The sequence below is a fragment of the Dreissena polymorpha genome, chromosome 11 (genome assembly GCF_020536995.1).
Source record: "Dreissena polymorpha isolate Duluth1 chromosome 11, UMN_Dpol_1.0, whole genome shotgun sequence".
Taxonomy (NCBI): domain Eukaryota; kingdom Metazoa; phylum Mollusca; class Bivalvia; order Myida; family Dreissenidae; genus Dreissena; species Dreissena polymorpha.
In genome coordinates, this window is record NC_068365.1 from 28,631,656 (window position 1) to 28,656,021 (window position 24,366).

The following is a 24,366-nucleotide window of genomic DNA, read 5'->3' on the forward strand; positions in this document are numbered from 1 at the left end:
CCCTGTTGTCTTGATTATTTAGAATTAAATTTAACTTTGTATTCTACATCCGGCTATGATGTGTGTTTTGGATCTCTACATATTAACAACATGCATATATATTTTGTATTATGTGTGTACAGTCTAACCTGTCAATAAAGACCATTCAAGGGATTTGGTCGATGTGGTCTTTGTTCACAGGGGGTCTTTATTCCCAGGGTCGATTGAAACTTTGCAAAATATGCTAGTAGTTTTTTTAACAGGTACCTTATTTATGAATGTGTTCTTTTGTTGACAAACAGTCAAATGCAATAAAGAAGCAGGCGACTACCAATTAGCAATGCGTGTTAAATAAACAAAACAACTGCTATCGAGTGCAATAAACTGTCACTTGCCAATATCTCCATAGCGACCGACGAGTCCACTGGTAAGATGTGTATCACGTGACTTCACAGCGTCATGGCGGCCATTTTTTTTTAAGTTGCGAACTCGTTGATTTCTATGATTGCAGTGGTCGTTGTAAGCTATCAAAATGGACTTTTGGGAATGTAAAAAGGGCGGTCTTTGGTCTTTGTTCGCATGTGGGCTTTATTCGCAGGTTCGATATATAGTGAAATCGTTCGGTAGGAAATCGGTGTGGGCGTTATTGACTGTTGGTCGCTATTAACAGGCGGTCGCTCGGGCAGGTTGGACTGTAATTAAAAAAATCTTGACAAAGTAAAAATAGTTAGGGGTATTGTTTTCTCTGGTGTAAAATGTTTCAAAAAACGTATTTTCGGTTACAAATAGTCAATAACTTGCAAAGTATAATTAGCTCTAGGACTTTAAATGTTATAATGTTACAGTGACCTTGGTCTGAAAGGTCAAGGTTAATGATCACAGCTTGATTTAAAAACTCCTCTTTTGGGGTGATACAAAACATGTATTTTACAATTTAAAAAAAGAACTGTAAGGTATAAAAATAAAAAGTATAGTTTATCATAAAGCAGATACATCAAACAATCACACGTTCACATAACAATTATTTATGATACAAAACAATAGTAGATAATAAAAAAACATAGCACATTTATGCTCATGCTTAAAGTATAGTCACATTACATTGAAATAACTAGTAAAAACAAAACAAATACCTAGACATATTAATAAAAGTGTCACGCAAAGAATTTTAAACATTGGATAGCAATTTCTTGTTAATTGTATTCATGAAATCCATAAACAATAAACTGTTATATGAGCCATACTCTGGGATAACCGGGCTTAATGCATTTGTGTTAAGTATAGTACCAGATTAGCAGATGTGCAGTCCTAACATGTTAATCAGGGTCGACGCTATCCGCCTTGCCTGGATTATCTTTTAAAAGAGACGTCCTTTAAATGAAAAATTCAATCTATGAAGAAAGTGTCGTCCCATCACCCTGTGCGAACTGCACACATAATCTGGGACAACTGAGCCCTGTCAAAACATGTGTTCGACGGGTATGTGATAAAAGGTAAAAATATAACTTAATTTTTATATTTGCGAAATGAACGTTAAGGTTTTATTGACATAGTACTAAAGTGTCGACTGATTTCTATATTTCACTGACCATGCAAAAATGAAATTCTTAAATGCTTTTTGGTCATTGCAGGGTTGTATTTGTCATGTCCGTTGAAATTTGTCTCAACTGTTTGCTAACAAATGTGTGCTAGAGTTTGAAATTACTCAAATTAGTAACACAATTTATTGGGTGCATAAGATTAATTCAAATAACTTTGATATCAACAACAATAACAAATAATCATACAGGAGTACCTTGCATAATTCAACAATTTTACCTGATAGAATGCATTTCACACCAAACAAAATCTGTGTTTCCTAGATTTAAAATGCTGTCAATATAACAATTTAGCAAGTGTCACTTGTTACAATTTTGTGAAATTGCTAAAAAGTTGGACAGATTATATACATGATTATTTTTTTGTACAAAAGCACGATGTTGTTATTTTCATATTGATAAAGCAAGAGAACAAGTTGAATACAACTGAATGCAGAATTGAAAATCACCGTAAAGAATAACATAGGTAAGTTTGAAGATCTATATAATTTCCTCAGCTAAATGAAAAATTATATAAAGGCTTCTCATTATGATAAAGCCAACAAGTTTTATGTTTTAAACAAATGCGATGCACACATATTGTATAGTTAATGTAACAAAATCGCTTAAAAGAGAGACAGGACTCAATGACGAGACATTTTTTAACATCTGCTGCAAATTTATTTAATGTGAATTTTGCTTAACCTGGTTTTCCTTCGAATGAAAATTATAACATTTTATGTTCTTTTTATATTTCAAGCCTAATATTGATTGAAACATTTAAATAATTGGATATTTTCTTTATTATAACTTCAGTAAGTTTAAATGAGATGTCCAATTGGTATCCTGCTAAGGGGAAAGAGGAAAACGGTTCATACAAGAAAGGTAACATTGCATGCATAAAACAACATTATAAAGTAAACATTATATAAATATATACGTTTCACATTTACTGTGCATATTTGTTTTAGCAGGTTATATTACATATATATTAAACATTTAAATAGGCTCTACACAAGCTTGACAATGTAAATAAATGTGTGTGAACTGTCATAAAACAATAAGTAAATACTCTTTCTAAAATTAAATATTTGTAAATTGTAATAAACGCTAGTGCATTATATATATGTGTACAATCATTTATTATAGAAATTCACAAATCAATTCGATAAACACCACTAAACACCTGAAGTAAAGCATGTCATTTAACACTAGTCTGATCAGAGACAAATGACATCATATAAAGCTATAGTTGTCAATATATTTTCAATCCTCTTTTTTTGTTGTCTTTACTCGAACCCTTATTTGCTACCTAAAAAAAGTGAAGAAAAAAATCTATGGAAAATGTATTTTTGATTCATATTTATCTATTTTTATATTTACATATACCAGCATAAGAAAAACAAAAGCTATTAAAAATACAAGAAAGTATATATTCATATATAGTTGAATAGATATGCTCAAATTATTGAACAGATATGGTCTACGGTCAATATGAAAAGGCATATGATACAAATCAAAAAGCTTAAATTCAATTTTCGGAAAACCTGGTTAAAAATCTTGAAAGTAAAATACAAACTAACCATTCCGTATATGTTTAATCATATTCCTAGTTTCGTTTTCATGTTTAAATACAACAAAGTTTAACTTATTGTTTTTTTCGGGCATGAGGGCCGACAATTACGGAAATAATATTGGCAATGTCCGAGGTCCGACGTTTTATACATGGGTTGCTAATATTATTGAGATTAAACAGAAATTGTATCGTTTATTTAATTAACGTCTTTAAAATAGCATAGTCTAGGCTCACACTGTTTAATCGCATCCAGGGACGACTGTGGATCATGCGACGAATGCGATACTGTATACATGTCGGTGGAAAGCGAAGTGTAAGTATTTCCCTCTTCTTAATAGTTTACGTATTGGATTGGGCAGGTTTGATGGTGTTCCTTGAGAGCCTGAGTAAGAAGGACTTTGTGAACGTAATCCCTACCATCCTAGTTGCTTACATCCGTTAGAATGTTGTCAAAAATTAAGTAAAATTAACAACTTTGACAGTTAAACTCTAATTTCATTGGATTAAGACGAAAGATAATTATGAAAAACATTTTATATTAATAATTGTTTTTTTTCTGGATATTCCAAATTACAGCATCCCAAATTGACACACATCATTTTTATTAACGATTAAATTCGAGTGGGTCTTGAAAAACGCCTAATGATGACGGCTGTGACTAATTATAAGATGGTCATTATAACGGCTACGAAAATAAAATTATGCTAATATAGTCGGCTGAGATAATGAAAAATAGCAATATTATACATTATGTATAGTACAGTAAACCCTTATTATGCCGAAGTTTGATAAACTGAACTAATGGAAATTTCGAAAATAAAAGTTAATTCCCTTCTTAAATTTGAGATACAAGGTTTTTCTTTATTGAAACACATGAATGCATTTAAAAACTTAAGGACAACTAAACGCAGGTGGAAAGTAACTCTCCTACTGGAGATCTTTCAGCATCTTTATTCACCTGTATCTTGTTATAACTAGTCAAAAGTGTTCATCTTATAAATCGGGTTACAAGAATATCTGGAAAACATGTGTAACATTTTGTACATGGATGCTGCGACGAATTGTAGATTTTTAAATGTCGGTTCATTGCGTCTTTCGGTCACCTTTTCATCAACATACCTGTTATATAACTTTTTATTCGTCTTCCAAAGGGAACACATACACAATTCAAAGTCACCACGAATACTCTTATGACTATGACTATTATCTGTACTTCGGTATAGCTCTATATTTTACGGCTCGGTTCAGTTTTTTTTCGGTTCCTCATGCTACACGGGGTGACATTAACATAATATTAATGTGAGAAAAAACTGTAGCCAGGCCAGGACTTGAATCCTGAACACATGCATCCCTTGCAAATGATCTACCCACTGAGCTATCCGGCCCGCTTACAAATTGGCATCTATCTAGTTAACGAGTGGTCTAGATACGGGGAATGCAAGGGTCTTTACAATAATATTGTTACTTAAATCCTAGGTTTTAGTGCTGATTAGAATCGTTACATTAAGCCGATTTTTATCAGCATTTACAACTCAGGATTTTGGTAACGATTAAGAAAGTTTGCCTTTGAAATACGCCTGTTACGTAGAGCTCTGTACTAAAACATAAACCGCTCCTACTTAACAGACGCAAACACCGATCTATTCCATTGATTTATGTTTTAAACGTCTCTGTGTAAGAAGATTGTTCAGTAAATTGCTTTATATTACTACAAAACAGAAAATATTCATTAAAATAAAATCCTGACTTACCGCAGAGGTTGTATAATACGGGTCAATGTCTACTCGGAAATTGAGGGAAGTAACTCACATAGACAATCACAGAGACAATCAGCGCGATACTACTCGATTTTGTATATTATAGCAAAATGTTTACTTTAATAAGTTTTTCCATTATACCAGTCGCTATAACGATTAAGAATTCGACTCAATTTTTGGATAACGGTTAGTATATGTTCAGTGTTAAAATAACCAATTTAACAGTTCCGAGCAGAAAATAAAGTCGAAATCTCATCATGCCTTTTTCCATTGTCTCAGCCGAATACACTAGCAGAATTATATTTTCGTAGCCGTTATCATGACCATCTAATAATAAGTCACGACTGTCATCATGAGGCGTTTTTCAAAACCCACTCGAATTTGATCGTTGATAAAAATGTTGGTTGTTTATGTGGGATGCTGTTATTTGGAATTAACGAAGAAAAACGATTAAATCTTTCAATACAATATTGTTCATATTTATATTTGGTCAAATCCTGTAAAATTAGAGTTTGACTGATACACTGGTCAGTTTTGTTGAATTTTTGACAACATTCTAACGGATTTTTTTTTTTAAGTAAGCAACTAGGAAGGTAGGGATTACGTTAAAAAAACCTTCTTACTTAGGCGCTCAAAGAACACACTCTAACCACCTCAATCCAATACGTAAACTATAAAGAAGAAGGAAATACTTACACTCCGCATTCTACCGACATGTATACAGTATATCAGTCGTCGCATGATCCACAGTCGTCGCTTGAGACGCTTGTACGGTATGAGGCTGTATAATTAAATTAATTGTTCATGATAAACTGTAATTTGTATAACTTCACTGCAGGTCGTTGATACCAACACATGCAATGCATGATCATATATTGCGATGAAGAGGACTCGTGGCGTAATATTAAATGCATGTTTGTGTGCCAAAAAATACTCGGGTTGGCTGCAACTTGACAGCATTTATATTCTTTAAGCTCGGTTAAATATGTTCCGTGGTAAAATGGTTAGCGAGTAGGACTTTGACCTTTCCATCCGAGTTCAAATCTCTGCGAGATCTACACGTGTTTTTATGATGGACACTAATATTATTTTTAAATACGAACAAATCCCAATTGCCATAATAAGTTTTGTATTTGTAATGTATAATCTACATACATCACGTGGAAATAACGTTTAAAGACATGACTTCTGTACATAACAGTGCGTGCATTTCCAAAGAGCACCATGTAATATTTGCGAATTGTGGAATTTTAATATTACTTAATAAGAGTTTAAACTATATGCGGAACTTGGATTCGTCAGTTGTCACCAATGTTATACAAACATCCCTCAAAAGGATATCGTTGTACATGTATGAATGATTGAGTTATGGCAATGGTTTCAATTCAAACAATCAAGTCGCATGATTAACAATCTCATGCGGACAATGTCTTGATATCTTGGCAAAAAAATACATCAAAATTCATATCTTAAAATTTTTGATTACATTTTGTACGACACTAACAATGCTACGTTGAATTATTTCTAAGAAAAATATACATACAATTATTTACTTCGAGTTACACCTGTTAATGTACAGCATAAAACTATAGGGAAACCTTCTCAGTCAGTTTAATATTTATATTTACTAAAATCTTTTACATATATAAATGTTAGCCCAACGGTTCAGTTTGTACAAAACAGCGATTTAAATAGTGTTTTAATTGCTGTGCTGTTCATAATATGTTAGATTAAAACACACTAATTTAAACTTCAAATTAGAGTTATAACTTACAAGTTAAAAAATAAATATATAAGCACATGTAAACATGATACAATAAATTGTATTAATATGTTTTAATGACAAAAAAACCTGTATTGAAGATAATTTTTATATTTTCTTCATAGTTTAAAATGTAAGTAGTTCAATATCTTACCAGGGCAGATTGAAACTTAAAGTTTAATAACGAGAATACAAAAGTATAAAGATGGTCTCATTTGGACTCTTCGCTGAAACCTCTGGGTCTACAACTGTTCTGGATCAAAACGTTGATGCCTTAAAACAACCTGTCCACTTGAAAGAAATACTAGACTAATCATTAAAATAAATATTAGTAACTAAACAATGTAGTTCATCTTCTGTAACAATGGAATAGAATCAATGATGCTTTTATTTAAACAAAATAAATCATGGCACAAAAATGAAATAAAAAAACTCGATAAAATACTTTAGGGTATCTAAAGGTATAAATCGTACATTGAAACTAATATTTTTTACGCCTACCTGGTCTTACCCTGACTCAACATAGTTTTTAGTTTTACACAGATCTGCAAATTAATTCTAAGTTTTGCTAATGAATAGATTTTATTGCAGAAAAACGTGTACCGATTTTGTTTTGCAAAATGAGCCAATTTAAAGTCATATGTCAACTTGGCTAATTCTAGAGTAAACCATGCGTACAAATGCATGCTAGTACAAGTTAAAATACAATTAAAAATAAGTCACACGAACATTCTTGTCATAAAGCTATTATCAGAAAAAAAACGATGCATTGTTTAGCTTGTGATGTCGCTAATCTAAGACATGCGAGCAAGCATATACTCGCTCATATTTGACTAACAGATCTATAACTGGTTATTAAAAATATTTCACCATTTTAGGACATAACCAAGAAATAATAAGGGTTCGAAAGTGTTTTTAGTTGCTGTAATATTTATACATAACTTTCACAAAAATCAAATCAAACCGTGAAATAAAATGATTGTCTTCGATATTTAGTTGTTTTTTAACTCCAGACAAAATCAACGAATGTAAAAAATAAAGCGAAAGCGACGACGTGTTTGACGAATTTTCAGTGGAAGTGAGGCGCTGGCTAAAATTGTTCGGCGATAGAGAAAGCAAGGCCATGACCGGGATTCCAGTAGACACAAAGCCCTTGCTCGATGATCTAGAAAGCAAGGCAGTTACCGAGCTTTCTGTGGACACAGAGCTCTTGCTTGGTGTTGGAAAAAGCTTAAAGTGACCGGAATCTCTGTTGAAGAAGGGCGCTTGCAGGGAAATGGAAAAAGACACTCAGTGACCGGGATGCTTGTGGACGCAGGACGCTTGCCCGGTGGTTGGGAAAGCAAGGCGGTGAACGGCATCTCTGTTGACGAAGAGCACTTTCAGGTAGATGGAGAAAGAAGGACAGTGTATGGTCATGTGGGAGACACAGGGACATTGTCCGAGTGCGAGGGCTTCTTACAGCATCGGCTTGGACGATATCGCAATGCATCATATGGGGGCCGATATTTGTCAGTAGAACGCTTGTTTCAGAATCTACATGGGACAAGGCGAGGACAGCAAGGCGTTGTCCGTGGAGAATGTGCACTTGCTACGACGCCTTTGTGAAGAAAAACAGGATAAGGCGTTGCGCCCTCATTCGACAAAGTTTTGAACACGGATACATTCAGATGAGCGTGAAATTATCTATATGGTGAGCTAAGCAACAAAGACTGGAGGGTTATTGTGGACAACGAAAACGGCTAAACTTGTTGAACTTCCATAGACATTATGTTGTTAATGATATATTCAAGAATATTGAACTGCAAGGCGATGTCCATATCCATGGATAACTTGCATTTGCTAAAGTGGACGACTTGATTTCTAGACTAATGGATTTCGCTACAGCCACAGTCAAACGGTCTGGTAGCTGCCTTTAGGTAGAATAACTCACCGCAATTACCCATAATAATTACTAGTCATTACTAGTCATTCTTACAATATATACTGAATTGAACAATATATATTCCTGTGAATAATTTTACTTGCCAAATTGTGTGCTTTAAAATACAACATAATTCAGTATTAATAACATAGATATATTTTTGAATCGAATTTAAAATCAGTTAATATGTTTATTTATTTATTTTTTTTATTGGATTTCGAATTCAACTTACAATAACCGAGCTAATTATGATTTATTTGCCTGGTGTTGAATTGTTCATATACATGTACGGTACAATACAACCAAAGCCTGTTTGCCACATTTAAGCATTTAAGAAGACCTACATATTGACATAGCTTACAAAACTGCAAATAGGCAATAAATAACAAACCAATTATTATAAAAAGATCGCAGATTAAAGTAAATATATGAAATTGACATCATATACAGTTGTTCTTGAAATAGTACAAGCTGATATTAGTAAATGTACTGAGAAATCTCATTGATTTCTTATTGCCATCATTTAAACTGCATTACCACTTGGCGCAAAAGAAGATCTGTAATGTTTGTGAACCTACATCTTTTTATAAACAAAACATATTATCGACTGTTTTTTGAGGCTAGTGTTTTTAAGTTACTTAATATGCATTTCTCACATAGCAAAATACTTGCATTTCTGTTGCTGCGACTTATACCTAAGCACGCAATTATTGGGCAGTTTTCTATAAGGCTCAATACCCTAGATGCATGCAGGGCTATTTAACCGTTTTGTTGCTGTGATCTCTACCACCTATGATTATAAAGAGAACAAAACATTGCAAACTTTTATTACAAGTAAACTTTACAGTTTCTAAATAATAATAACAAATGATAATAAAAAATACATAAATCAAGTAAGCCGTTTTTATTCAGAAATATAACCATCTACTCAGGAATTTTATTATTAATAAACTTCATAATAGGAAAAGAAACTTCATTATTTTATCAATCAAAGAAATATCAATGGGTACTACTTTAGTGGAAAACGTGGAAAAAAATCGGTAATATGTGGCAGGTTTAAATTCTAAACTGATAGGATGTTATAAAATGTTTTGTTAAAAGTTAAATTTGTCAAAACGAAAGGCAAGTTATTTAAAGAAATCGTATTGCACAAAGTGAATTGGATGTATCATGAATCCCATCTGATGCGGACGCAAAATTGTATCAATAAAATACTTTAAGATAATATTTAAATATATTTTGTTTGCTATTGGTCGGTAAATTATGTAACTGTACATTTGATAGAATTATTTCAGCATCATTGATTAAAACAGCCACAGCACTTAAGTTTCAGTTAAGTTTAATTACATAAGACTTGGAATAAATGTATGTAATTTACTGTTTAAGTGAAGATTTATGAATCTGTAGACATAATCAATGACATATATGTAAAAACTAGGAGAACAAACAAAACAATCAGTGCATAATTGCTGAAGCAAGTAGCCAGTGCTGTGTCCTATGAAGTGAGAGCCTTCAATAATGACGGTGAGTGGCGTAAACAAGTAAACAACCTTATTGACGGTCAGAGGCGTAAACAAGTAAACAACCTTATTGCCGGTGTGAGGCGTAAACAAGTAAACAGCCTTATTGACGGTGTGAGGCGTAAGCAAGTAAACAACCTAATTGACGGTATGCGGCGTAAACAAGTAAACAACCTTTCACGGATTTCAGGAAACATATGGTGAGGATCCATATCTGTTTATGGCACTAAGCTTGTCCGGAACTTACGCTGAAGGTCTGAAAGGGGATGACGTCAGGTTGTACAGGACCATTTCATTGAGCAAATATATTGCAGTATACATTATACATAAATATCTACCAGAATTGAGGCTGCATATTGATGCAACCGTCTTAAATGTGTTAATAACAAATTATTTAAGGACTGCTGACTTGATTTGAGTTCATACCTTTAAAATCAATGTACACTTGGAGGCACTTCTTACGCATCACTCAATCATATCAATATAGCTTCCTTATTTTTGATCGGATTGTGTTGAAATTTGGACCAAGAATAATTCAACACATATCTGATATTTCCTGAAAATTGAATTGAAATGGAAAAACAACAAAATATAAAACTAACAAATTAAAAACGTTACTTCAAAAGTCAAATTCGCAAACTCGTAAACCGTAAAATAATAACAATGTGAAAATGCCGAATATCACGCATTTGAGTGGCTAATACTTTGTGTTTCCTACCATGGCTCTTACAACGTGTACACATCTATTTCTCATGGAAGCAACGTAGTTAATCATTAAACGCTGAGGGATATAACGCCACTCTTCCACAAGGGCATGTTCTAATTCACGTAAAGTGAGTGGTGCCACTGGTCTTCTGCGTACCCGCCTATCCAATTCATCCCAAAAGTGTTCGATTACATTTAGATCGGGTGACTTTGGAGGGTAAGGAAGCAGACAAAGGTTCTGTTGTTGTAGTAATGCCTGCGTCGTGCGTGCTGTATGAGCAGGTGCTCCGTCCTGCAACAAAACCATGCCGCGTCCGCCGGCCCGTAGGTGCCGAATTGCAACTGGGAGCAAAACTTCCTGCTGATATCTTACAGCGTTAAGATTGCCATGGATTATCGCCAAATCTGTCTTGGTGTGTAACGACACTCCAGCCCACACCACAACGGAGCCACCTCCATGGGGATCACGCTGAATCACACAATCATCGTTTAGGCGTTCACCACGACGTCTGTATACGTGCATCCGTCCATCGTTGTGATATAGGTTGAAGCGACTCTCGTCAGTGAACAAGACGTGTGTCCAGTCTGCTCGTGTCATACGCCGGTGCTGACGAGCCCATCGGTAACGCAGCTGACGGTGGCGCGGTGTCAGAATGAGTCCCCGAAAAGGCCGCCTAGCTCGCATACCCTGAGCGCAGAGTCGCCTTAAAACTGTTTTAGAAGATACGGGTCTACCATGCGTTCCAATAGTTGCCCTCGCTGTATCTGCTGCAGTCCTGTAGCGGTTTTCAATGTGATTTGCAATAATCTGGGCATCTGGATACACCGTTGTAACCTTCCTGCGAGGTTGCCTTGGTACATCTGCAACTCTGCCGGTATTTTGGAATTTCTGCCAAAGCCTAACTATGAAGGACATATTTCTACCAAAGACACGTGCAACCTAAAAACAAAACAAAATCCACAACTGACTTAATTAAACATAACGACAATTTTAAAAAGTTATATTTAAAACAGTTAGGATGCATAAACATTAAACTTAATATTTTACAAGGTATCAATAAACCGCATTAACTTACAAGTCTTAATGACTGACCGGCCTGCAACATGCCTATTGCGCGGTTGCGCGTCTCTATATTTATCCGAACCTTATTGCTTATTTAAATTAATTTTATGTTTTTCTGGTGTAAAAACCTTTTCAGAAGGATTAAACTGAAAAAACATGACAATAATATCGGGTTTTACCATTTCCACTTGCAAAAATATGGAACCATACCTACCCCACGTGCTACAGCGTCCAATCGTCACGGATGAATGATTGTATCGTGAGCTTGCATTGAATGTAGTCAAATGATCGCATGTAAAATTTTAAATCAATATCTTTACTCGTAACTGAGATATTCAAAATTGAAAAGTGATGCGTTAGAAGTGTCTCCAAGTGTATACATATCTCTGTTTCTTTATTTAACTGTTATATGATCAACACACATTATTTGGTTAGTTCTACAAAGTGCTAAATTTTAATACGCAGAAGTTTAATGATAATAAAATTATTAACATCAGGTGCATGTAAATTTCGCTTTGCTTCCAGTAAATACAGTTTAATGAATATCACAATACATTGATAAAAATGCGAGTGTATCTTTAAATACATGTACGGCTGTTTCAGGTATCAATACGAGATCTATTAACCACTTTCTTCCATCAGTTTAAAAAATGCCTAAATGGCTCAGCATTATATCTTATATGTCGTGTTTGTACAGCAGACACGTGTTCACAAATTCTCTTTTTTAATACAATCTGTGCAAACGTATCTTGGATACAGGCACACGTCCCGTTCCAGAGACAACGCTGGGTATGTTAGTGACAGTTGTAATTGCACAACACTGCACAACATGTTACCATCTCATGCAAACGTTTTTAGGTAAGGGTTGAGCAGGTGATTGAATCTCAGAATGTTTGGACCAGTGTTTACCATGGACTATCCAAATGTTATTTCTTATAAGCGTGGTTTGTTTATTGTGTCCATACTTTAGGGTGCAATGGTTTTTTCTTCCATTTTTATGAACACATTGAACATTTTATTTTAGTAGGCGGTGAATAAACATTGCAATATTGCAAACTATTTATGGTACAGATTTCATATACCCTATTAATCGTATATAGTATATAAAATAGTATATTTATAAACATAGTATGATCTTTGAAAATATTGTCTGTTTTGCATCTGTTTTGTACAGTGAACACACATAATTACATTCTCTATGACAACACTGTAAGAAACTGTTGGGCAGGTAAACACTTATTCAGCAGGCACCATGTTACTTTAAATCACATTCTTCTGATTCAGTGCTATTGGCATTCCTGCATGCACTTGCAAGATGTTGCTGACAGGCGGTGATTTGTCAATAGCGAATATGTCAAGTGCGGCTATTTTAAAGTTACGTCCTAGGAGTACGTTTTAATACCCAGTAATGGCTTGTGGTGATGGTAGTGTTTTGTCTAGGCTTACAAACCAACGCACATTCGTTAATTAAATTTTAAAAAATCAACCTGTATTTAAATGATAATTGGGTTTACCTGAAAAAAGAGTGAATTATCAAAATTTAAGAGAACACAAAATCGGACGAAACTTCGCATTTATAAAACGTATAATTGTTTTCAATTATATAGATGGTGTCTATGGAAAACAACACTATCATCGCGGATGAGCTGGAAAACTACAGAGTTGAAGGTGAGTACTCCGAACATCAAATGTTAAACTTACAATAAAAGACATAATGAGTACATTACTATTATTTTCCGCAATTTCAAAAAAGATTCACAGGCATGTGTATAATCAAAATGTATCTAATATTGTTTGTACGCTCTGTGTCTTATTCTTATTTTACAAAATAACATGTTATTTAATTCCTTCGTATCGCTAAATCAAACATAATTTTTTAAGTAACCGACATGATTTGAACCTTGTATTTCAATATATTTTATTAGCTCAGCCGGTCAGAGTCGCGATACTTCGATGGCTTTCACAAGAAACTGTTTACAACGTTAATCTAGGATATTTTATTGTAATTCTAATGAGACAATCTCTTACGATAATGGTTTGGCTTATTTTAGGCTTGGTGATAGCATCGGTTTTACTCGGGCTGGTGTTTACGTCCTGCATTGTAACGATGTTTGCAGTATGTCGACGTTTCTGTTGCGATTGCACACGTGACCCATCAGCACGCGGACAATCCGGTACATGGGCAATGCCAGCGTCCAGGTATAAAGCATGCACATATCACGTGTATTGTTTGCACGAGCACATCATACGGAAAGTTAATTTTACTAATTAAACGTTAAACTGGAATATTCCTTAAATGAATACTAGTGATAAAACAATGTAGTTTATCTTCTTAAAGAATGGGATGGAGTAAAACAAAACCACGCTTTTATCCGAACAAAATTACTACGTTGATAAGATTGACAAATTCGATTAAATACAATAGTGTCTCTTATAAGGAAGGAATGGTATTTGAAGCAAACATTTAATTACACAAGGGCTTACCATTTCTCAACATTTTTTCTATCATTGTTTGCAAAAAAACTATAATTTTTGTTTAGAACCAAAACGTGTAGCCTAATGCAATATCTAGCGGTATGGTAATCTGGCAAATCAAATATTTAATCTGCCTACAACTAATTAGAAATACAAAAAAAAATATAACAATAGAATCATTAGATAAAAAAACATAATCATATAACTATTATCAGAAAGATAACAATTAAAAAAAGCAAACATACATGCATTAGAATATATTCATCTGTTATCTTACTTAAATAAATCGTTTTCCAGACCAGATTTGGTGAACCGCTGTTTATGCAAATTAAAAAAGATATTGCTAACTGTAATTATAATAACATCATTAAGATTGCATTAAGTCTCGATTGAAAATCATGAGAGCTTTCACCGATGCAGTCATAATAGACATACATATATATGACTGGTATTTAACAGATTACCATTTAAGGATACGAGCAAAAAATAAAAATAATTCGCAAGTAACCAAGGCTCTTTTGGTCATTGTCGACTCAGATACTACTTAAAAATACGTCGGGTACTCTTATTATGTGTATGCTACATAGCATCCAAAGTAAAAAAAATGTGTTGAAAAGTTCCCCCGAAGTATGGCTGGGTGTCTTTAATCGTATTTTCCGTATCCGGGGTACAATTTTGTATACTTTAGAGTACCCGAGGTAGTTTTAAGAAGTACCTGAGCCGACAACGACTTATTAAGCGTAACAAAGGATACGCAAAATACTCAAATGTATGAATACATTATCGGCAATACAGTTTATCAATTCAATCCTGTGCAATAGAATTAAAGTCTTTGATTTAAAATTGTTTTTGTTTCAGAAATAACCACGTCAAGAACAACGAAAGCAAAAGGGAAAGCGAACGCGACGAAATTTGTGTGTCAATGGAGATTCTTGACAGTTAGATGTATTTAAGTAACTGCATATTGTTTTTGTAACCAACGTCAACGTCAAGCCCTATGATAACGGATTGTCTGATAAATACATATATGGTGTGTTAATGAGTATTAAATGTTCAGTATCGTATGATCTCCTGGAATTACTAAAAATCAAGTATACTTTTGTTCTTACAAGTTCGTACGTGTACCGAATCTGTTTAGAAAACGGGCGGTGTTTTTTTGCATACAACGGATATGATGATTGTTTGTTTTTGATAGTAGTTCTACAATTCACTAAATCAGCTTTGTTCAGGAAGTATAAAACATGGTAAGTGTTGTGCGAACACCTGACTTTCCGAATGGTTCATATCTGGTTGGCAGGGAAATATTTTTTGTTTTAACTTCTTATAGTACTGGAACGCTTGAAAACGTGGATTCATTGAGGCTTAAAATAACAGGTTACTTCCCTATCGTTGTGTAATATAAATGGCGTTGCTTGCTGAGCCTTTATTGTATACTTGCCTAGCTGATATATAATAAACGTATTAAAAAATCTGAAGCGGCGAATTCAAGTGTCAAACGCGATTTGGCTGGTTATCAAACGTGGCATCCATCGTATATCGACAAACATTTGTAGAAAGTTAAATGAAGATTCAATGACAGCTGTATGAGTAAGCGAGCGAAATCGGCAAATTTCGCATGTTTGTGTACACAAAGGGGAAATTATTGTAAAGTGTATGGTGTGGATGGGCTTTCATTTTGTATCAACACACATTGACAGAACATTTGCAGAAGATTAGATGAAAACTTTAGTACATAAGCAAAAAAGCGAACAAAGCGCAAAAACTACCTGGTGTGAATTGACTGATTATCGAAATAAGTTTCAATTGTATGTCATCAAACATTGCAAGTGCTTGGTGAAGATTGAATGAAAACTTTGCTTGTTAGAGAACGGAAATTGTGAATTTAGCTATGTTACAATAAACAAAAAGAAATAATAATGCTATGGTAGGTGTTTATTTTTATCCAAAAAGGCACATGAGGACAACACAATTCACAATAAAATAAACAAAAACGAAAGCAAAGATACACACGCAAGCGCACGCGCACACACAACCAACTCCCCGCCCACACACACACACACGCGCGCGCGAATACGCCCACTCCCATACACTCATGCCCACACTCACAAGTAAACGAAACATACATAAAACGTACATGAATAACACAATAATCATGAGAACAAGCGGGGAAGCCCATTATGGGTGAGAAATACACAGTATGAACATATAAACGCATCATAAATTTCTTTGAACGATGAATACATTTAAACGTAAGAAAGAAAAGTATTATTAACATCAACAAAACATAAATAGATTATTTTACCATATGAATTTCTTAATTACACAGGGTAAGTAACTTAAGTTAAATAATTCATAATGACATATGCCACGATATATAGGGGCTTTAATCTAATGAATGACATTACTTACATTAATGGTTAAGGTGTTACTTCTGTACCAAAAAAGTAAAAGATGCTAGTTTTCTTAATGTTAGTGCATTATTGTGTATGTATAAGTGCAATACATTTTTGCATTTAAGGTCGCAACCAGTTATTTTTATCGATATATTTCTTTCATTTAATATACAACATTCTAAGATAAAGTAATATTCGTCATCAAAATTGTGACAATTTGTACATTTTCTTTCATTATAAGGAGTAGCAATAGGTTTATGCCAATGGCCAGATTCATTTATAAAGCGAGGAGTTGATACTCTGAGTTTAGAAAGAGCGATGCAATAGTTTTCATTTGAAATGCTTGTAATGTACATTTTTAAATCATTGTTTTTGTTAAGATGCCCTTAAAACAAAGCTCTACTAGATTCCGTTAATCGTGAATTCAAATTTTGATAAAAACAATCCTTAATTCTTTGTTTTAATAATGACAAGAACACTTCTTTTAACCTAGTCTTATTTATAAGACGCACAAATAATTTAGAGATACTTTTTATATGGGCTAAATTAATTGGAACGTCTTATCGGTAAAGGGCCAATTACGTGGTGGAAACCAGAAAGTTTAAATTGTCATCAATTTGCGTAAAATTGCAAAATAACATGACCAACTTATAATGTTGTAGTTCAGAAGTCCATTTTTACCTCAAATATCGTCAACTTAAAGTTAGAAAGGCATACATTCTTCAGATAAACGTCTGCTTAAATCGCAATACAATCAATGTCCTTGCGCCATGCTATGAAACAGATATCAGAAGAAGGAATTACGCTGTAACGTGTACGCGTAAATTTGATTTAACATGAGCTTTTAACACCGACTTTAACCAAAGTAGATCTAGTATGCTCATCTTTGTCGATTTAATAAACAAATGGTACAGTTTCTATTCCCTTTTTTTAGTTTCAGCAACTTTTTATGCATGTCTTTTTCACACCTCTGTCTGTTTTGTTGTATGTACTAACATTCTACTTTACATAGGACGGTATACTGTACGACCTGTATCACTATTTAAATTTATGTACCGTATACAAATAAAAGATGCTATTTATTTCAGAACTTGCAAAATTTTAATTGTCACTTTGAACAAAACAACAAGCTCAATTAATCCAGAAAAGTATAAAAAAATATCGCTTTACTTTATAACGCTCTGCACACACAACAAACGAACGCAAACTGTTTCTCGCCATTTATTCTTCACATTTAAACCACGAGGTTTACATCAAGGCTGTATTAATATCGATTAATATCTACACAGCGAGCGAATCGAGAGATATTGAAAATTTGAATAGTGGTTGAATTTAAATTGCTCAGGCGTGCAACATTCAAAGTATCATAACATAATTCTTACGGAACATGATCGAGAAATCAATTATTTACACATGTATGTAAATATTATTGCAATCCGTTGATATTATCTATCTGATACCGGGGTTTTAATGTTGCGCACAAATTACTTGCGCAACAATATAGACATAGAAGAAAAACATTCCGAAAGTGTTTTGGTCTTTCTCCCGTTGTACGCTCCAAATATTACCAATATAAAAGTAGCTTAATATTTGAGAGCGTCAACAAGTAAGACTACTTTTAGCCCTTCCCCTTTGTGTATCCATACTTCTAAAAGTCCTAAACTTGACAACAGTAGATGCAACGAACTAACCCAATTTTTTATACGGTGAAATCATTTTGGGTTGCCCTTTTAACACTTAAATATCTTACAAAATTGAGAATGAAGATGCTCAATAGGCTGTGTATTATGAAAGCCACATACTTTGCAACCGTAGTTCAAAATTGGTTTACTGAGTTTATCAAACAATTCTAATTGATGACTTACTGTTTATAAGTATTTTTCCATTTAAAAAATGACCTTTAGTGCTTGTCCTGCTAATGTTATTTGCGTCTAGTTAAAAGATCCACCACTTGTAAAAACGACTCCAAGATAGGACATATTACTAACAATTATTTTTTCCATCATTATATGTAAATTGTATGTTCCTTGCAAGTGGTCCCGCTTTTCGGAACACAATAACCTTTGTTTTGTCGACATAAACTTTTAATTGCCACTTTTGACAGTAGTTGCTAAGAATTTCAAATCCACATTGTAAGGCTTGAGGTGTTATCGCAAATTATACAATATCATCAGCGTATTAGAGAATAAATATTTGAAACATCAGAAGGTCGACCCATTCGTACCCATTTAAGATGAACGTTTCTTCTAAATCGTTTAATAATAGGGAAAACTGCAATGGAGATAAACACTCACGTTGTATCAGAGCTCCAGATAAGGGCCGTACAGCCGTAAATACGGCTTTTTTCTGAAGGTTTACGCATTTATTTTTATAAAGTGGACGTACAATTACGACTTTAATATCGCTTTTACGCATTTACAAAAAATATCTGGCCGTACCGATACGACCGCGTCAGCGCGGCGTGATTTGTTGGTCTCTAACCTAACGGCGCTTTTCGTTAATTTAAATTACTGAAAAGTTGTAGACTGGGTTCCGGTATTATTGTCTTTTCTGTCGCATGATTCAATACGACTCGTAAACCCGTCAAAAAAACAATATGTCTGCGCGCAATGGAAAGTCGGCTTAACCAAAAGCGGTTCAAAACAACACTTTGTTGTCATATAATGGCTACATACGGTGACGTCTAATCATCTTGACATTCAATCTGTAAACCCAGAAAAAGACATTGTCGCCCCGATATTAAACGATTTGATTGCATCGGTGGCTATAAAACGTTAGAAAACTCGATTGGAAACAGATGAGACAGTGACATAAGTGTTCATTTACTTAGCTTACTAGTTGGCTTGTGTTTTCTTGTCAAGAACAATTAATAATTAGTATTAGTCATGAGTTTTAATGTGTAGTTGTATTTGCATCATAATTCAGAATGGAAAACCTAATAAAGTAACTGTTTTAGAAGCTAAATATATTTATTATTATTGCTGCAAATGTTTCTGTTAAATCAGTTATTCACCCTCCAATATCCAAGAACACGGGTAGTACAGTACTTCCTGTATTTTTGGCTATGGTAGTACAGGTACTTATTGCTTTTCAGCGTTACTCCTTTTCTTTCTGTCAGTGGCAGTACCGTTACTAATTTCATAAATCCTTATCTGGAGCTCTGTGTATTACACCCAAAAGGCAGTTAAAGTATTTTCCAACTGTGTTATGAATTTTAATTTGTATTTTATGAAGTCATACATACTTTGTATAACATTAAGCATTTTACCTCTTACCCAAAGACGAATAAGTTTACACCACAGGTTTGGTCTGACCACATAATCAAATGCTTTGCTAAAATTGACAAAACCGCAATATATATAGGATCTGGTACGTGTTGTCATACCATATTTTATTAAACGAGTTCAGGAATTTTGTAAGTAAGCGAGCCTTTGGCGAGCTTACTAACGAATTTCCTGGACGAGTTTAATAAAATATGGTATGATATGATAACGAGTGTCAGATCTTTTTTATTACATGCTGTTAAATGAGCAAAGTAAATAAATATTTATGCATAATGATTAATCCCGAATGTTGTTTACATTTCGTGACGTAATTTGACGTTGCAACGTCATTTCAGCAAAATAACAAAATGCGATTGGTCAATAAACGAAAACTAAGCCAATGCAAACGCTTTAAAATGTTGTATAACACATGTGTAATATAAAAAAAAAGGTAATGGTTGTATTACATGGGAAACAGGGTATAGCATGTGATAAATTGTTAATTATTATAGATCATAGAAGGTATATATGATCAAAACAAGGATATTATCTGTAGTACTCAAACCCTTTCAAAAACCAGCTTGCGCTTAAACATAGACAAAATACTTATTGGCCCATGACTCCATTCGATGGCTAATAATTTTAATGAACAGTTTACACATTGAGCTAAATAAAGTAATGCTCTGATAATTATTGCAATTATTAATACTCTCTTTTTTATGAAGCGGAACTATAAAACCGTCTGACCATGTTTCCGGGTAAAATCCTAATGGCAGTACTTTATTAAATATAGAAAGTAGGCAATGCGGAAACGTTGTATGTGCGTACATACAAAAAATCTTTAGAGTCTCTATAACGCTCAAAATCAACAAAAAATTCGTAAAGTATTTCGTAAAATAAAGTTAACACCTAAACAATCAGTGTTTCTTATAGCAATAGTCACAAAATCGACGCTAGATGTGGTATGATTACATAGATGTGTGTAGATACAAAATGCTCGTTTTAATTTATTTGTGACAACAATAAATTCCATGTTTATTTCCTGTGAATATATCTATTGATACGACACACGAACACTAAAATGGTACCATGTTAAAACCATAATAAAAACCATCGTCGGACACCCCCGGTCTATTCATTACGTTACTCTCCATTCCTATGAGCGGAGCGTAATCAGCAGCCGTGGGTATCCGACGATGAATAAAAACGAGCATTATGTATCCACAAACATCTATTTTACCAGACCACATCTGGCGTTGAAATTTCGACAATGGCCTTAAGGAACAATGATTTTTAATTGTTTAGCTTTATTTTACGAAATAGTGTACGAAATATCCGTTGATTTTGAGTAGTAATGTTACTTTAATAATTTTATCAGGCCCGGCGCTACGTTTAATTGCCTTATTAATTTCTTCCTGACTTATTTTACATTCATGCTCATCAAAAATTACTTGAAATTTTTGTTTAACAAACCTCTCATTAAAATATAACACGTCTTCAATTGCATTAAAGAAGATTATTTATGCTTTCAAAATATTGTTCAAAACACGATATAGGTGTGTTTTGCGTGGGTAGGCCAGCACTTTGTTTAAGAATTTTCCAATATATTTTTGCATTGTTTACGCGTTTAGTATCCAGCAGTTTAATGATCATATTCACGTCTACACTTACGTAAGGTTTTCTTGTAGTCACTTTTAGCCTTTACTAACTCAATTTTATTCTAAATCGATAACCGAGTGTTAAGGGTTTCATGCATATGACATGAAATGTTATACCTTATATAGCATCGTTCTATTACAGTCCCTGAAATGAAGCCACTTATTGAAAATACAATAAATTACTCATATATTTTTAAATAAAAAAAACAATAGTGTATTTAGTGAAACATATTAAAATAGCATAGTCCACTTTGAAAAAATGACTTTACATGTTTTATTGAATCATTATTAAATATAATTTGAATAACTACACTGTGGTCGTTGATACCAACAAATGCAATGCACAATCATATACCGCGAGGAAGTGGAATCAATGCGTAATATTAAATGCGTGATTGTGAGAAAAAGATAGGCGGGTAGGCTGACACTTGACACCAATTTAAATTGATAATTTTACATCCTTACTTTAGCTTTACCAGGTCTCGCTGTGCAATGATTATCACTCATGACTCTAAATCGTGCGATGCGAGTTCAACTCTCGGCAGGACCTACTCGTGTTTTTATGATGGACACTTATTTTGTAAGTGATGTATTTGTGATGTGTAATTCACATACATTGACATGCAATGAAGCAACATATTCCATTTAATGTCTATTAACTTCAAAATCACTAGCGTTGGTACGTGTATATTTTTTATTTTTTATTCCGCAAATGAAAATCACGAATAAAGCGATTTAACTTCTGTACGTGTATTTAAGTTGTCAAAGAGCTTTTTGTAATGTTTGCGTTTGTTTAATTTTAAAAATACTGATTAAGAGTTTAGCGGAATCTGGACTGTGTTGTCATTATTGTTTTAACAACATCCCCCAAAAGATTAAAATGTACATCTATCGATGATTGAGTTCAAGCACTGATTTCAGGATGCCAAAACGAGTATCATGATTAACTCATGATTAACAACCAAAATTTCTTTTACCGTTTCCCCCATAAGGAAGTGAAAATGGATGTTGCAACCAGAATAAATCAGAACAGCCTGCAAGTAATTCGCATTCTGTTCAGGTTTTATGCTGTTTGCTGCTCATCAATAACTAAGGGTTGGAAATGTAGCCTTTAAAACTTGAATTTAGTAATCTTGAAAGGTATTTAATTAAATTTAGATTTCTAAGCGACTACAAATGCGTAAAAATACGTATCTATGTGATAAAGGGTTGCGGACTCTCATCCATCAAAGTTTATATCTTAGAACGTTTAAATACATATTGTACGCCGCTACAAATATAACGATCAATAATTCAAAAGAAGAAAGATATGGTTATTACGAGAGCGCACTGTATGTTGAATTAACGCGTCGATTTATATATATATACATTCTGATCAATATTGACATTAAAAAGCAGATTAAACATATATAAATTTAACACGAATGTTTAAGTATGACACTATACAGCCATTAAGACACATTCGTGTGTTTTAACTACAGTTAGAAAAATAAACGAATAAACAAAACAAACAAAAGAACAAACAAATAAGAATTCAAATCAAATACTATTATAATTTAAATAAATATCTTGATTCCAGGCGCACGTTTGGTAAACCTCTTTAAAATATGTATAACATTATAAAAGAAATCAATATATGTTATAATTAAAAAATATAATATAGCATGAAGTCGCTATTAAAAAACGGATTCGCAAATTTGTGTTGTAGGTATGAGGAAACGGTTATACTAAACAATTACCATGCTCTAATATGCATCTTTTAACGATTTAAAAACTTTTGTTCTCGTTAGATTTTGTGACACTACGATTAGTGCTTATTTAAAGTATAAAATACATTACTAAATCGTATGAGCACGGATAGACGAGTGGTCTTAGCGATAGACTCAAGGGGTCAGTGGTTCGAGTACAGTTAAGGGTTACCTTTTTTATTTATTTAATTGCATGTGTAATTAAATAATGTCTTTTTATATATTACACCTCAGAGATATTGGTCCTTCTATATCTATATGACCGGTTTCAGTCTGTAAAATGCGATAGAGAAACCCAAGAATATATGAACCGGTCACTATTTTTTGTATATGGACCGTTCGGGGTTACACACCACTAAATTTGCACTGTGTTGACGCGTTTTTTTGAACAGCATTGACACTATATCGGCTTTAACAAGAGTAAACAAGAGGGCCATGATGGCCCTGTATCGCTCCACTGCTGTAAAAAGGCTGAAACAAATATTCTCTGCATGTGCAAATACTTAAATATAGGCCCGATTTAAGCACATGTACACTTTTGTGACCCCATGGGCTTGGTCAAATTTAAACCCAGGGGCATAATTTGAGCAAACTTTGTAGAGGACTACTATATCTCACTACATGTACATACAAAATATGGTAGCCCTAGGTCCTAGAGTTAAGGACAAGAATATTTTAAAAGTTTTCACAAAATAAGCAAGATATAAGCGTATATAATGTTCAATTTTGTGACCCGCGGGTCAGGGTCAAATTTGACCCAAAGGGCATTATTTGAACAAACTTGGTAGAGGACTATAAGATGTTACTGAATACCAAATTTGGTAGCCATAGTCTGAATGGTTTTCAACAAGAAGATTTTTAAAGATTTAAAAAAATAGGCGCTTTATAAGCGTTAATTCAATTTTGTGAGCCCAGAGGCATTATTTGAACAAATTTGGTAGATATTTATTAGATATCACTACATAC

General features: G+C 33.6%; 1 long non-coding RNA gene across 1 annotated transcript; it reads left to right on the plus strand.

Annotated features, from left to right (window-relative positions):
- The first annotated feature begins 1,161 nt into the window (after positions 1 to 1,161).
- LOC127850852 (uncharacterized) lies at positions 1,162 to 8,985 on the plus strand. Its single transcript, XR_008035484.1, has 3 exons — positions 1,162 to 2,043; positions 2,373 to 2,441; positions 7,665 to 8,985. It is a non-coding gene; the product is annotated as an uncharacterized LOC127850852 (long non-coding RNA).
- Positions 8,986 to 24,366: the final 15,381 nt, after the last annotated feature.